Genomic DNA, 15,722 nt, shown 5'->3' on the forward strand with positions numbered 1-15,722 from the left:
TAAATAGCTATCTTGGTGCTTGAGAGGAGGAAGGAAATTCAAGGAGCATGTGATTGCTGAATGATGATTCCCAAAAGAGCAATCTAGAGACTTTGAAGAACAATATTACTTACGTGGGAAGGTCCAGATTAGGTCAACAGTAATTTGAGTGGTTACTAGCAAGCTTCCAATTATTGCAAAACCGGGACCAATAACTGGCTGCTGATTTACAAGGCAGCATATTTAAATATTGATTTACAATTGAACATGTTAAATAATTCATGAAATTTTCCAATTAAGAAGCTGCCTGTTTAAGCCTGGTCTCTTTCTGCTCACTTTAACCTCTGACTCACCCCTTGAATATGTGTACAAGTTAGTGGATTCGGGATGATGCAATAGGATCAGTTTTTATATAATCAGTTATTCTGGAATAGGCTTCAGTGGATAACAGTCAGCATGATACAGAGCTGAATGTCTTGTGAAAATGGAAAATTCTCACCTTGGGATGATTTATCAGCATCCCTGGTTGGTTACAATAACACTTCAGTTCCATTATGAGGCTGACTATTCCTGATGAGTTAAGAAGGAATGAAGCTGTATCATTAGAATGGGGTTCAGGGGTGGCATATAACACACCAGTAGGGTATCACATATTGTGGAATAAACTTACCTACTTGTTAAGGAGAATTTATTCCAGTATTTATATTATCATATATTAAATAAAATGAGATAAAATAGTGGCCCTCCAGATGTTGAACCTTAGCTCCCATCAGTTCCAGTCAGCAAGGCCAAGAATTAGGGATATATTAGTAGTGTTAAAAGAATGACAATGCAGTCCTATACATGCATACTCTGAAGTGTTCTCTTAAGTACTGCCAGGAAAGTCGACAATCCTACACATGTGTACCTGGACTTAAATCCCACAGAAGTCAATAAACAGGGTTTATATTTTTCCAGGATTTTCACTAAAAATAATAACTTTCTGTATGATGTGATGTTTAATGTTCTACTTGACAAAAATAACAAAAACTATTGGTTTAGATTAATTTGACATATATAGTAGGTTGTTGTGGTTGTGCCTTCATGTCATTTTTTACTTATGGTGACCCTAAGGTGGACCTATCATAGGGCTTTATTTGCAAGATTTGTTCAGAGTGGCTTGTCATTGCAATTGAACCCTAGTCTCCCAACTCATAGTCCACCACTCATACCACTATGGTAAACTGACTCCCTGTTTAGAATATTTCAAGAGATCACACAAAAGGTGGATGAACTAAGGAAGTCCTCATTAAATTAAAATAAGAAAGGGGTGTTTATCTCAGTCTGTCGTGGAGGGGTCTTTCATTGTAATGTCTATTATTCCCACAAGAAGCTATTCCTTCTGAGCATGTAATATTACCTAGTAGTAGCAGGACTTGTTCAACCTTCCAGATGTTAGTTTTTTGTGTTTATTTTTTGGGTGGGGGCTATGTGGCCATGTTTGGGAAGAATTTATTGCTGATGTTTCACCTGCATCTGTGGCTGGCATTTTCAAAGAATGGTAACATGGAGGTGTGTGGGATATATATATTGTGTGACCCTTGGCTGAGAGGAAGTGATTTACATGTGTATTGGTCTGTTGGTGAATGGTGAGGCCTCAGGGTGGGAGGATATGTGAGGAAGATGTGTGTTTAATTAGTGATCCATTGTCTGCTGGGAAACCTTTAGGTAATGTTCATTTGCATGTGTTGAGTCTTGATTTTGGTGTTTTTCAGGGCTGGTGCCAAACTTTGTTTACTTTCAGTGTTTCCTCTTTCCTGTGAAGTTATGCAGGTGTTTGTGGATTTCAGTGGCTTCCTTGTGTGTTCTGACCTGAGAGTTGTTGGCATGGTCCAGAATTTCACTGTTTTCAATTAGCATTCTATGTCCAGATTAGTTTATAACATGTTCTGCTACTGCTGATTTTTCTGGATGGCCCAGTCTGCAGTGTCTCTTGTGTTCCTTGATTCTCATTGAACACTGTGTTTGGTGGTTCCTATGTAGACTTGTCCACAGCTGGACACTATGCAGTAAAAGCCTGCAGCCACAGTATCCTACTGTGAAACGCTTTGATCAGATGGAAAAGCGGTATACAAATAAAATTTTTATTATTATTTTATTTATTATGAGAGGGTCTCTCCTATCTTTCACTGGATCTTCTTGGTCAGTCTGTAGATTATTTGGAAGTTGTGTTTCCTCATCAGATACTCTATTCTTTCTGTGACTCCTTTGATGTATGGTAAAGATACTATCCCTTTGGATGGTTGTTTGTCTTCACTTCTGTGATTTTTTTCTGGGTCTGGCAGCTCTTCTGCTGTCTGAGCTAGAATAACCATTAGCCTGTAGAGCCCAGATTAGGTGCTTCCATTCATCTTCCAGGAAGTGAGGTTCACAGATCCTTTTTGCATGGTCTACCAGTGTTTTTATCATGCTTTTTTTTTGTACTCGGTGATGATTGGAGTTATTGTGCAGGTATCTGCCTTTGTGTGTAGGTTTTCTGTATACTGTGTGGCCCAATGATTGGTTCAGTTTGCGGATGGCTAGGACATCCAAGAATGCCCATGTTCCTTCCTTTTCTTTTTCCATCATGAATGTTTGGATAGATATTGTTCAGATGATTAAAAACATAGTCAGATCTTCTTTTCCATGGCTCCAAATGGTGAAAGTGTTATCCACATATCGGAACCATGTTGTGGGCTTTTTGGTGTGTTTCCAGGGCTTGCTTTTCAAAGTATTCCAGGTAAAGGTTTGCTATCACGGGGCTCAGAGGGCTTCTCATGGCTACCCCATCTCTCTATTCATAGAATCCATTGTCCCACTAGAAGTATATTTGGTGTTCATTTTTTTCTGTAAAGTGAGCCGAGTCCTTGATGTAGTGAAGGATTTGCACAATATGGGTTTCTCGATGTTGCTAGACTGAACTCTCAGTATTCCTCGCCACTGGTAATACTGATAGGAGGCTGGGGATTACAGTCCAACAACATCAGGAGGGCCACACAACCCACTCCTGGTGTACAAGTTCCAGATGTTTTTGAAATAGACATATGGGTACACAGTTTATTTTCATTAAAAGATCATGGCTTCCAACCAGTTGTATATTCTGTCCTTATGATAAAAGGAAACACATACATTGATACATAAAGAAAAAGTCTTCGCGTGGAACAGACAACGAGGTCAGCTTTCTTCAGGGGCTTAAACTGCAGAAGAAACAAATGAATAATTTTCTAGTATTCTGGTTTGAATTTATATCCTATTTCAGAGCACAAAAGTCAGCTGTTAGGTTACATTTTAAAATGATATAATTTAGGCTGCAAAAAAGAATCATCAAGATGGAGAAAAGATTTTAGCAAATCCTCTTTTCTTTTTTCTTTTCTTTTTTTCTTTTTGGTTAGCATACTTTTGAGGAAGGAGGGAAAATTCATGTCAATGAAACCATCTTTAAATGGGACCAGTGAAGAAGCTCAGTTTTCCTAGCTGTACAATAAAACTGTCACAGCAACTTCTATAATGCTTTTCCAGGACTTGTTCTCTATCTTTGAGTCAGTCATTCCAGAAAGAATTATGGCATTTACAAGAACAGGTAGAATACATTTCTTATTTAGCAAGCAGTACAACATTCTATTTTAAAAAAAACCTTTTTATTATGACAGACAATATTCCTTGTGCACTTGGCTGAAACTTCTAGCAACCTATAAGGCAGTCAGTGAGCAAGGATATAAATGTCTAGCTTTAGATCAAAGAGCTAATATGAATATTTGATTATAAATCTAGGTCCATACTCATACACCTTCTGCAAACATAGTAATATCTTTAATACTTAAAGACATGTGATTTCATCAGTGTGGGTAGTCTCACCACTGACACAGATCACTATTATTCCATTATTGTCATTTTAGGCATTTAGCCCAAACCTTTATAGAGATATACAACTGAAGAAATTTCAAAAGATGGCCATCCAATCTCTGCCTAAAGACTTCCAAATAGGGAGATTTCATCTCAATGCAAATCAGTGAATCTATTGGTCCAAACAGATATGCCAAAACAAAGCTGCTTTGGATCACTTTGGAGGTATGTTGTTTAAATGATGCATGCCTCCTAAGAGTCCAAACGCTGCACCAAAGCCATGCTCCACTCCTAAGGACTGGAGCGCAGTTTTGGTGCAGATTCTGGCCTCTTAAGATACATGTGTCATTTAAACAGCATACCTCCAAAGTGACCCGAAGCAGCTTTATTTTGGCCTGTCTGTTCAGGTCCCTTATGTGAAAACCTCCTGGGCTGTTGCCATACTGCAGAATTAATGCAGTCCGATGCCACTTTAACTGTTACAGCTTCATTCTATGGAATCCTGGGATCTTCAGTTTGTTGTGGCACTAGAGATCTCTGGCAAAGAATCTAAATATCTCACAAAACGACAAATCCCTAGCATTGAGTTATGGCAGTTAGCATAGCGTCAAACTGCATTAATTCTACAGTGGAGATTCAACCCCAGTTTATTGTTTCAAATGCTGGACTGATACATATAAAGTTTGCTTTTGGAATAAGTTGTTTGAGGATGTTACTGAACTAAGTGGGGGGGGGGGGGAGGGTGATCTAGTAATTGCATCACACAAAGTGTGGAATCAGTCAGTGTAGTCTGTCCCAGACTACAACTCCCATAATTCCTGATCACTGGCTATGCTGGTTACAGCTTTGGAGACATGTCTCAGGGGGAGACAGAGGCAGGCCAGCTTCATCAGGCCGAGCCAGAGTAAGAGGTAGGTCCTCCCTCCAGTCCATCTGCCATGGTCCAGGCCTCAGAGGGAGAGAATATCTGCTGGACTTTATCCCCTTCCTCGCTGCCATTCCCTTCCCCTTTTATGTCATGTCTTTTTAGATTGTAAGCCCGAGGACAGAGAAATGTCTAATTAACAATTTGTAAGCCACTCTGAGAGCCTTTGTGGCTGAAGAGCGGGGTAAAAATACTAGAAATAAATAAATAAATAAATAAATAAATAAATAAATAAATAAATAGTAACCAAAAGCTTCAGGAAGGTGCTAAGTTGCATACTGCTGGACTAAATTATTCGCTGCACTCCGTACCATCTTATAATTGGACAATTCTGTACGGTCAATATTTTTGGGGAAATACTTCACTTCTTGAAGTCAGCAAGTTAATAGTAAATGGCAATAATTGTGCTCAACAAATAATAGTGTTTTGCTATGTGATTAAACACGCTTGACCATTTAAACAACCAGTTGACACAAAAATATAGATTTATAGATTTGAAAGGTGAGTAGAGACATGTAGTTAATTCACAAGGCTTGGTAAGAAGCAGATTTTGAATTAAGATGAATATATACAATTTAAAATGGTAATGAAATTCACTAGATAAATTTCATTACCATTCTATTATTAATGATTCCATTCTCATCTAAGCCACCAAGCTCCCTTCCCTACTATAGATGCTGTGTCTAATGAAATATACTTCTTGAAAAAAAATGGCATAATAAAGAGTTATACAAATTTTAATATAAACTTATCCTAATAGTTTCAATAATGCACCATTGTCCTTTATGAAAAGTGCTAGGATACTCCATGGGGGAAAAGCCTGGGAAACTTTGGCATGAATGAATATTGTACCACCTGAAAAACTAGCAACTGTGAAATTATTAAGTCTGTATACCATACAATGAATAGCCACATAACTGCTATCATTTCCTACAGTACATTAATTTTTATGCAGTACATAAGCAGAGGAGACAGCCCAAATACCCCAAAAGTCCACACCTTCATCTTGTATCTATTTGCATGCCTAGCAATTGCTTGACACTGCTTAACCCACAAATAACCAAAGGCCTGTAGGAATAAATGTGGGCATGCAGAAATAAGTTTTCAGAAGTATGTGAAGGGGAACTCTAAAATGACTTCACATGTACTAACTCCAAAAAATGTTTGTATCTGTTTCTTATGTGTGCTGGTGCTTGGGAAATTCCTTCAAAACAAGCTGACATTTTGAAGGTTACATAGTACAGTCAGCCCTCCATATCCACAGATTTCTTTTCTAAAGCTTCAACCATCCAAAATGGGTTACGTGGAAAGGACTGGGGGAATCATTGTTTACCTTCCAAAAGACTGTAATGATCAACTGATGCCTCAATGACAAAACTCTGTCAAATTCATTCGCTTCATGGAATTTTTGCAAAACAGTAGTGACTTGGCCACCTTGGCAAACTATATTAGGATACAAGAGCTCAGGGCTTCCATTTTTTTGAGTTACTTGTCTGTCAGGGTGGGAGACAGAAATACATTTCTTTCTCTAAATAAAGTTGGATCCTTGATTCACCAGCATAGTTTGTTAATCTTTCCTGGTGTGGCATCAAGAAGTATTTCCAAGCTTTGTTGTGAGTTTTGCTAGTCTGATGGATGTCATGGATTTTATGGCCCAGGATATTACTTGTGGTGTCTGAAGGAGGGCTAATGTCACCTCAAGAAATCAGTTTGTTCTTTTAATGACCAGAGCTTGGGGAAGTTAGTTAACCAGTTCGGTTGCTAATAATAATAATAATAATCCATAGTTTTTCACTATTTCAACACCAGAGTCGGGAAGGGAACAAATTAGGATTGCTCATGTTTGAGGAAGAAGAGGAGCTACTTTAACCCTGGTGAAACAAAGTCCTGGAAACCATCCACGAGACTGACCTTGCAGATGTTTTTTCTGGCTAAACTGATGGTTGGCTTTTTTAAGGTCTGAATGATTAAAGTTTGAGTGAATGGGCAAGAGGCATTTGATTGTTCTATTTCTACTTTCAATTTTGAAAAAATTTGCCTTCGTAATGACAACAAACAAAGATTGATGTTTTAGTTATCTATGCACTACAAATACCATCAGTTTTCTTTTTAAAATACAATGAATTATCTTTTAACAAGCCCATATAATGAATATGAAGTTATTGATTATTGTTGATTTTCCTGTTTAACAAATTAATTGGAAACATTAAAACCCATTAATTAGTTTGAATGTTTTCTTTGTCTAATATTCAGTACTAATTTATCTTTGCTGCAGTGAGTAGATTTGCAAATAAAGATGATATATGTAACATTTCTTTTGCATAGCTCTAACTTTTAAATTGTAAAGTAAAGAACTGAATTAATATCTTGTACAACCTAATTATGTTCAGCTCCTCTTAGGGTAAGAAGGATAAACATGCTATAAATTATTTTAAAATCATATTTAGTTTTTGATTAATTGGATACTTCCTTTGTGTTTGGTTTAAAAGACATGTTAAAGGCATGTGTGCACCAGATAAATGTTACATGAATGTTTATATGACACAGAATATCTTTTATGACATTACAGTAAAAATCTGAAGATGAATGTTTTGGAAGTAATATTAACACAGACATCAAACTATAGCTCCAAAAAGCACACATGTGTCTGTGTTTGTGTATACAGCTGTGTTTCTACCAATATAGTTTTGATTTTTTAGAGCAATCAAGCCTAAATTATGTTTGAATTTACACCCTGCAGGGTTAAACAGAGAAGATAATTCAATTTAACCTTCAAAGCAAACACCAAATGATGCGAAAGCAGCAAAGACCAAGTAATGTGATAGCTGAACAATTTTCTTTTCTTTTTTTTTAATCTTAAAACTGCATCTTCCAACAATATTCTTCCTTGTCCTTCATGACTAGACTCTATGCTTGTGACACTGGGATGTACTAATGCTTGCTAATATGATTAGTAACTTGAAATCAATCAAATCTTTTGATTTCGAAGAACTTACTGAGGTTGTCAAAAGTGTACTGGATTTCTGTAGTATCGAGTATGGTAAAGAGCAGGCTAAAGCCTGTGAAGTACTATGAATGATATGAGCTAACTATTTACAGTACTGTGTTAAACAGAAGGCTGCAAGCTTTACAACATGTTCTACTCAAAGGTACTTCCCACTGAGTTCAACAGAATTTATCCCTTGGCTTGTGCATTCAGAGGTGAGGTGAGAATGTTCTCTGGACATAATATTCTGAGAACAAGAATCTTTTCAAAATATCCTCCAAAACATTATTCTCTACATTTTCTAAGAATTTGTCAGAATTTCCTCATTTTACATTTCTTACATTCAGGTTGCATCTACACTGTGGAAATAAAGCAATTTGACATAACTTTAAGTGCTGTGGGTCCATGTATGGAATCCTGGGACCCATAGTTTTACGAGGTCTTTAGCTTTCTCTGCCAAAGAGTGCTGGGGCCTCACAAAGCTGCAAATCCCAGGATTCTGTAGGATGGAGCCATGGCAGTTAAAACGGTGTCAAACTATATTATTACTACAGTGTAGATGCACCCTCAGTCTTTAAATTATAATTAATGTTATGGAATTCAAAGATATAGCCGCATTAGTCTGTAAAATCAATATGTAGAGAGATCTTGTAGCACTTTAGAGACTAACTAAATGAACAAAGTTGGCAGCATGAGGTTTGGAGACACAAGTCTACTTTCAATTGCATCTGAGGAAATAGACTTTATTTTAGGAAAGCTCATGCTGCCAACTTCTTTCTTTCAGTTAGTCTCAAAGGCATCACAAGATCTCTCTGAGTACTGAATGCTATAGAGCTTTCTTTAGCATTCTGTACAGGTTGAAAACCTTTTAGTACATTCTAGAATGTTGTGGGACTTTTGCTAACACTTTAAAATGCACTCTCTTTATTACTCTCTTAAATGTACATTTGTCTTCTTTTCCTACCAAATTTCCCTTCTCCTTCTTTCCCCAGTTCCTGCTGTCTTTAATGTCCATTTCCCTCCGATGCCACTACTGCCTTCCTCCATCTTTCTCCTTCTTTCTTCTCCTTCCTTTCTTGTTTCCCTTCTTCTTTGGAAAAAATGAGGGGAAACTTCTTGTTGCTACTGATAGAGATGGCTTTCTACACAGCCAAATGCCTCTTGCCCCTGGGTCTTCACAAAGAGTTTTTAAAGCTGACTTGAAGGAACCCATTAATAAACAGAAAAGTTTTTTTGTGGGTTTTTCAGGGTATGTGGCCATGTTCTAGAAGACTTTATTCCCGACATTTCACCGGCATCTGTGGCTGGCATCTTCACAGATGATTCTCTGAAGATGCCAGCCACAGATGTTGGTGAATCATGAGGAATAAACTCTTCTAGAGCATGGCCACATACCCTGAAAAACCCACAAAAAACTATGGATGCCAGCCATAAAAGCCTTCGACTTCACATTAAAAATAAAGAGATTTAAAATATACGTAAACAAGTATTAAAGAGAAATTTTTCACATTCTTGAGTTAGAGGATTTTCTTGTACATACTATTTGTTGCAGTTCTGTTTTTTATTTATGAATGTATTTATTTATTATCTAATTTATATTCCACTTTTCTCTGTACAGGACCAGAGGCGATTTACAGGCAATTAAATACCGGGCACAGCTAAAAAAAAATATTTGTATAGAAGTTTAGAAATAAATAAACAATAGTAAACAGTTTACTTAAAAACACAATGTTGAAACAATATAGAACACAATTAAAACATAGCATAACCCTATTAAAATCTCTGTCTGCCTGGAGGGAAGTGACCAGTGAGGTCCCATAGGGCTCTGTCCTGGGGCCAGTGTTATTCAACATCTTTATCAATGACCTGGATGACAGAATTGGGAGCATACTTATCAAATTTGCAGATGACACCAAATTAGGAGGAATAGCTAATACTCCAGAGGACATGATCAAAATTCAAAATGACCTGAATAGACTTGAAAGCTGGGCCAAAGCTAACAAAATGAAATTCAGCACAGAGAAATGTAAGGTATTGCACTTAGGGCGGAAAAATAAAATGCACAAATATAGGATTGGGGACACCTGGCTGAATGAAACTACGTGTGAAAGGGATCTAGGAGTCCAAGTAGACCACAAGTTGAACATGAGTGAACACTGTGATGCAGCAGCTAAAAAGGCCAGTGCAATTTTAGGGTGCATCAATAAAAGTATAGTGTCTAGATCAAGAGAAGTAATAGTGCCACTCTATTCTGCTTTGGTCAGGCCCCACCTGAAATATTGTGTCCAGTTCTGGACACAACAATTCAGAAAGGACATTGAGAAACTGGAGCGTGTCCAAAGGAGGGTGACTAAAATGGTGACGGGTCTGGAAACCATGTCCTTTGAGGAACGACTCAGGGAGCTGGGGCTGTTTAGTCTGGAAAAAAGAAGGTTAAGAGGTGATGTGATAGCCCTGTTTAAATATTTGAAGGATGTCATGTTGAGGAGGGAGGAAGCTTATTTTCTGCTGCTCCAGAGAACAGAACCCGGAAAAATGGATGCAAGCTGCAGGAAAAGAGATTCCACCTCAACATTAGGAAGAACTTCCTGACAGTAAGGGCTGTTCGACAGTGGAACACACTCCCTCGGAGTGTAGTGGAGTCTCCTTCCTTGGAGGTCTTTAAACAGAGGCTGGATGGCCATCTGTCAGGGATGCTTTGACTGAGAGTTCCTGCATGGCAGAGGGTTGGACTGGATGGCCCTTGTGGTCTCTTCCAACTCTACGATTCTATGATTCTATAATTATAAACCAAAGTCTTGCCTAAATAAAATGGTCTTTGCCAGCCAATAGAAGAGAGAAGAGGCCATCTAAGACTTCCATGAAAGGGAATTCCTCAACCTGGGAGCAGTCACCAAGAAGACTCTGTCTCTTGTGTCCTCACTAAACATGCCTGGAATGGTAGTGAGACCAAGAGAAAGCCTTCACCCCCAAGATCTTAAAACTTGGGCAGGTTCATACTGGCAAATAATCAATTTTACTGGTAGATTAACTGCAGAATTTATTTTAGAGATAATTAATAATCAGCAGAACTGTTAAATTAAAATTCAGTTCTTTATTTCTGAGATTGTGTACTTTGGTAAGAAAATTTGGAATAGAAAATGTTTAGGCTGTCATTACATTTGAACAAGGTGTAGTATGAAATGCTTGCTGGTGCCTCCTCTTTTCAACACTTAGAGCCTTATTGCATTATTAAACAAACTTGGGAGACAATGAAAAGACGCATCTTTTTCCCCTCTCTGTGCATGACTCTTGGTCTCTTCAGGCTGTAAAAGCATGGGAGAGTGTTGTAAAACCGTCATTTTTGCCAAACAGATTATTTCAATTTGGCAAATGGGACACTTTTACAACCCTTTTATGACCCTCTCCGTGGTTTTACAAAGGGAAAAGAACAAAAGAGAATAATGTCATGCAGAGGGAGAAAAAAAAGAGGCAAATCTTTTGGTTTGCCTCCCAAGTTTGTTTATTAATGTGATATAGCTCTTAAAGAAATCATTAAGATTTTGAGAAAATTATGTAAATTTAGTCAGTTATGACACTATTTATTCCCAACAAATTTTCTCATTGGTGGGCCATTAAAGCTCCACAGTTGAATCTCACAAGGGTATAACTGTAGCCATTCTTCATCAAAAACAAAATACTACAGTACTTACTCCAATAGTCAGTTCCCATAGGCAGCACCCACACTGCAAAAATCCAGTTCAACACCACTTTAACTGCCATGGCTCTGTGCTATGGAATTCTGGGAACTGTAGTTTTGTGAGATACTTAGCCTTCTTTGTCAGAGAGCTCTAGTACCACAACAAACTACAGTTCCCAGAATTCCATAGAATTGAGCCATGACAGTCAAAGTGGTGTCAAACTGGATTATTTCTGTAGTGCAGACGGAGCCTAAATTTTCAGAGCTACTTCTTGGAAGTCCACAGCAGGACATGTGTACTATACATGTACTTCAACCTCATTTTCCCTCACCAATTGGTCTTTGGAGGCATACTACGTACTTCTAATAATGGAGCCATCATAATTAGTAGTCATAAGCTCCATGACTTTGTCTAATCCTGTTTGCGAAACAAACCAAATTGGTGGCCATCTTTATACTTTTTATTTCCAAGGGCCATAGCACTGTGTGAGAATTAGATCTTTCTACTTTTCCTGAATCTCTTACTCAGCTTCATTGAAAGATCCTGGACTCTGTTATTACAAGAAAGTGAGAAAACCTCTTCTTAGGCACTTTCTCTGCACTGTGCAAAATTTTACACACTTCTCCTTTGTTCCTGTTCATTAACTTTTTTCCCCTAAGCAAAAAAACCTCTGCTATTTCAACCTTTCTGGAGAAGGAAGCTGCTTCAGTGCCATTATAATTCTGGTTATAAAAGTCCTTTTTGCACTTTCCCCAGCTTTAGAGTAACCTTTCTTAGGTGTGTCTCTCTCTGTATGGGGTCTCATGAATCATTCTTAATAGGCCAAGGTTTGGTATTTATTTTTGGCTCAAGGCTCTGATGCACTCTAATTGCCACACCTTGGCTGATCTTCACAATGAGATAATATTCTTTAGAGTGTGGGGGAAGGTCTTTTCAACTGTGGTACCTTGTCTGCGGAATACTTTGCGAGGGAGCTTCACCTGCTAAGAACATTACAAGAAGACGTACTCATTTTCCCAGGCCTTTAATATCCAATATCCCATGCTGTTATGATATGCAGCACTTCTTTTCTGTAATTTTAATAGTATTTTTGTTAGCTATTACAGGTTGAGTATCCCTTATCCAAAAATCCAAAATGTTCCCACCTAAAAAAAAAGATTTCACAAGTAGCTGAGATTGTGACTCCTTTGCTTTCTTATGGTATAATGTACACAAATTTTCTTTCATGCACAAAATTCTGTTTAAATATTATGTATTAAATTACCTTTCATCTATGTGCATACATATGGGTTCCATTTCCAAGATATCTCTTTATATATGCAAACATCCCAAAAACTGGGGAGAAAAATCTAAAATCCCAAATGGTTCTGTACTTTCCAAGTACTTCAGATAAAGGAGACTCAACCTGTATAAGTCACTCCAGAATTTCTTAAGTGAAAGCAGCATAGAAACAAACTGAAAATAGTTTTCCTTAATTATAAGAGATTCACACCCCTTAAAAACATGTAATAGAAAATAAATTTTATTTTACTGTAGTTTGACTTGTTCTTCTCTGGAGTTTAAATTTACTATCTGACTCCAACAGATGGAATTTCCAAACTTAGAAACAATGTTTTGAAAGCTAAATGCTTCTATGCGTTAATGATCTGTGTTTCTGTTAAACTTGACTGGAAACCAAGATACCAGAAACCTACCCAGAACTGATTAATATTCTGAAGAGGTTTACAAAATGAAACATAGTGACTGGAAAGCCTTAACTGATCTTGGCAAAGGTATTCATTAATTAAAAATTTAAGCCACTTAGCAGTTCAAAGTGTTCTTTGAATTGGTCTGACACCTTTTGAGATTTGTAAACACAATTCTATATAGAGTAATGTTGCCTGAAATGTTCTTATAAATTTTTGAACATGTATATAACTTTATATGTTACACAACACAAGTACCAATTTTCAGTCTATACAAAATCTGTCATATCAGATGGAATGATGATTGAAATTCAATGATATAGTGGAACCAGGGACATTTTGACTATCAGGAACTATGATATAATTTGACACTGTTAAGAGCACTGCACTGGTTTTACTGGTTGGGGGAAGGGGAGCTCTTCCAGGCACTAACTTTCTGCAGGACCTTGCAGGCTGAAGGTTTTAAAATTGGACAATTAACCAAAGTGCTCCAAATAAAAATCAGGTAGAAGGACAAGCTGATTTTGCAGCAAAAATAATTTTTTAAAAAAACAGCATGAAAAACCAACAGAGCAGTCTATATTCAGTGCAGGCTGTTTATCAAAGTAAGGGGGGCAGAAATGACATGGGAACTAAAAAAGCCTTCTTCTAATCAATCTGGGGAGTGGGTAGAGCTAAGATTATGGAACTACAAGCTAAAACATACACATGAATTTTCTCACTCTCTGATGTGAAAAGAAATCTAGGATGGCTGAAGAACAGATTATGGAACCAGGGAGATCATCACATGCCTTTTTTGCCCGATCTTCCAAAAGAGACATACTAATGTAGAGACATACCATTGAACCCAGAATATATACTGTCTTGAACATGGTCATGAGTTCCTGCTGAACCGTACTAAACTTTTCTAAGCTCTCAAATAGAAACATGGTCCCCTAATAGTCCACTGAAACATAACCAATGTTTCAACACTATTTTACCATGTGAAATCACATGAACTGAACATTATGAGAGATTTCCAGAAACTACTTTGAGAAATTTGCTCAATTATTATTTTTAAAATCAAATTGAACATATATTTCCAAAGCCACTCTTTAAACATTTGTAACATTTGTTCTTCCCTATCCACTCCAAAAGTGAAAATCATCTTATTGGTTATTTCAGATCCTTTAGAAATCAACTTGGCAAGGTCCCCCAAAGTTATCCATGAACAACAACAAAAATAAACCAGCACATGAATTTCAACTTCTACTCCCCAAAGATTCCCTTTGTGTTCAGTGTCAGGAGGCCCAGTTTTACAAACAGCATTTGAGGCACTTTTGATTTACTAAAAGTCTGTTTTACTAGACGTTTGAGGGAAGCATTCTTGCCAGAGGTGAAGGTTCTCAAGGGATATGGGGATGTGATGGAAGCACAAGAAAATGAGAAATTCCTTCAGGGATGAAAGAGATGAAGTAACAAAAGAATTGTGCGCAATCTTTGGAAACTATCAAGGAGGTTTCCCCAACATGTAACCGACTGTGCTATTTTGAAGTGAGTATCAAGGAAAAAACAAGTTATTCTAATTTTGACATGAAAAAGAAAAAAATCAGTACTTTGCTAGTCGGCAGCTTATGGCTTTTTGAGGTGAACAATGGGCCATGAAAAAAACTAACATCTACTGCTGTCATGCATATTCATGACTGCATGCCAAAGAGATATTACAAAAAATGATTTAATTAAAAAGTCAACTCATCAGACGAGTGCCTTCTTCTCATAGCAGTTTGGGGTGAGAATGACCTACTAACGAAATACTTCTTTGCTAAGAAAACTCCATTCAATTTCTATTGTGGCATGAAGAGCTGCTACAGAGAATAAAAATGTTAAATGGAAAAAAAGAAAAATAAATGGACACAATCTAGCAAAACTTAAGTGTGATTTAGTTCCATTAAAGTAAATGGAATTAATGTTTACAATTAAATCCATTGTCCACTGAATGTAGTCAGTGGGGTATTCTGATTGAGAGTGTGTGTTTTTCCAGTAAGAATTGATATGAGTCCATGCTAAAAACCCAGAGTGGCCTGGAGGTGCAGTGGTTAAATGCCTGTATTGCAGCTACTCACACAAACCATAATGTTGTGAGTTCAATACCAGCCAAGAAGGCTCAAGCTCGACTCAGACTTGCATCCTTCTGAGGTCACTAAAATGAGTACCCAGCTTGTTGGGGGCAATTAGCTTACACTTTGTAAACCACTTAGGGAGTGCTTAAGTGCACTGATAGGCGGTATAGAAATGTACTTGTTATTGCTATTGCTAAAAACCAGTGACTGGCAGCTGTGATGGACTGGATGCAGGCAAACAAATGGAAACTTAATCCAGACAAGAAAAGAGGTGCTCCTGGTCAGTTGAAAGACAGATATGGGAACAAGGATTCAGCCTGTGTTAGATGGGGTTATATACCCACTGAAAACACAGGTTTGCAATTTGGGAATACTCTTGGATCCAGTGATGAGCCTGGAGGGTCAGGTCTCAGTGGTCACCAGGAGTGCTCTTGCACAGTTAAAGCTAGTGCACCAACTACCCCCATTCCTGGAGAAGTCAGATCTGGCCAGAGTAGTACATGCCTT

Source organism: Sceloporus occidentalis, unplaced genomic scaffold (assembly GCF_023333645.1).
Source record: "Sceloporus occidentalis isolate IW3139 unplaced genomic scaffold, rSceOcc1.0.p SCAF_2, whole genome shotgun sequence".
NCBI lineage: Eukaryota > Metazoa > Chordata > Lepidosauria > Squamata > Phrynosomatidae > Sceloporus > Sceloporus occidentalis.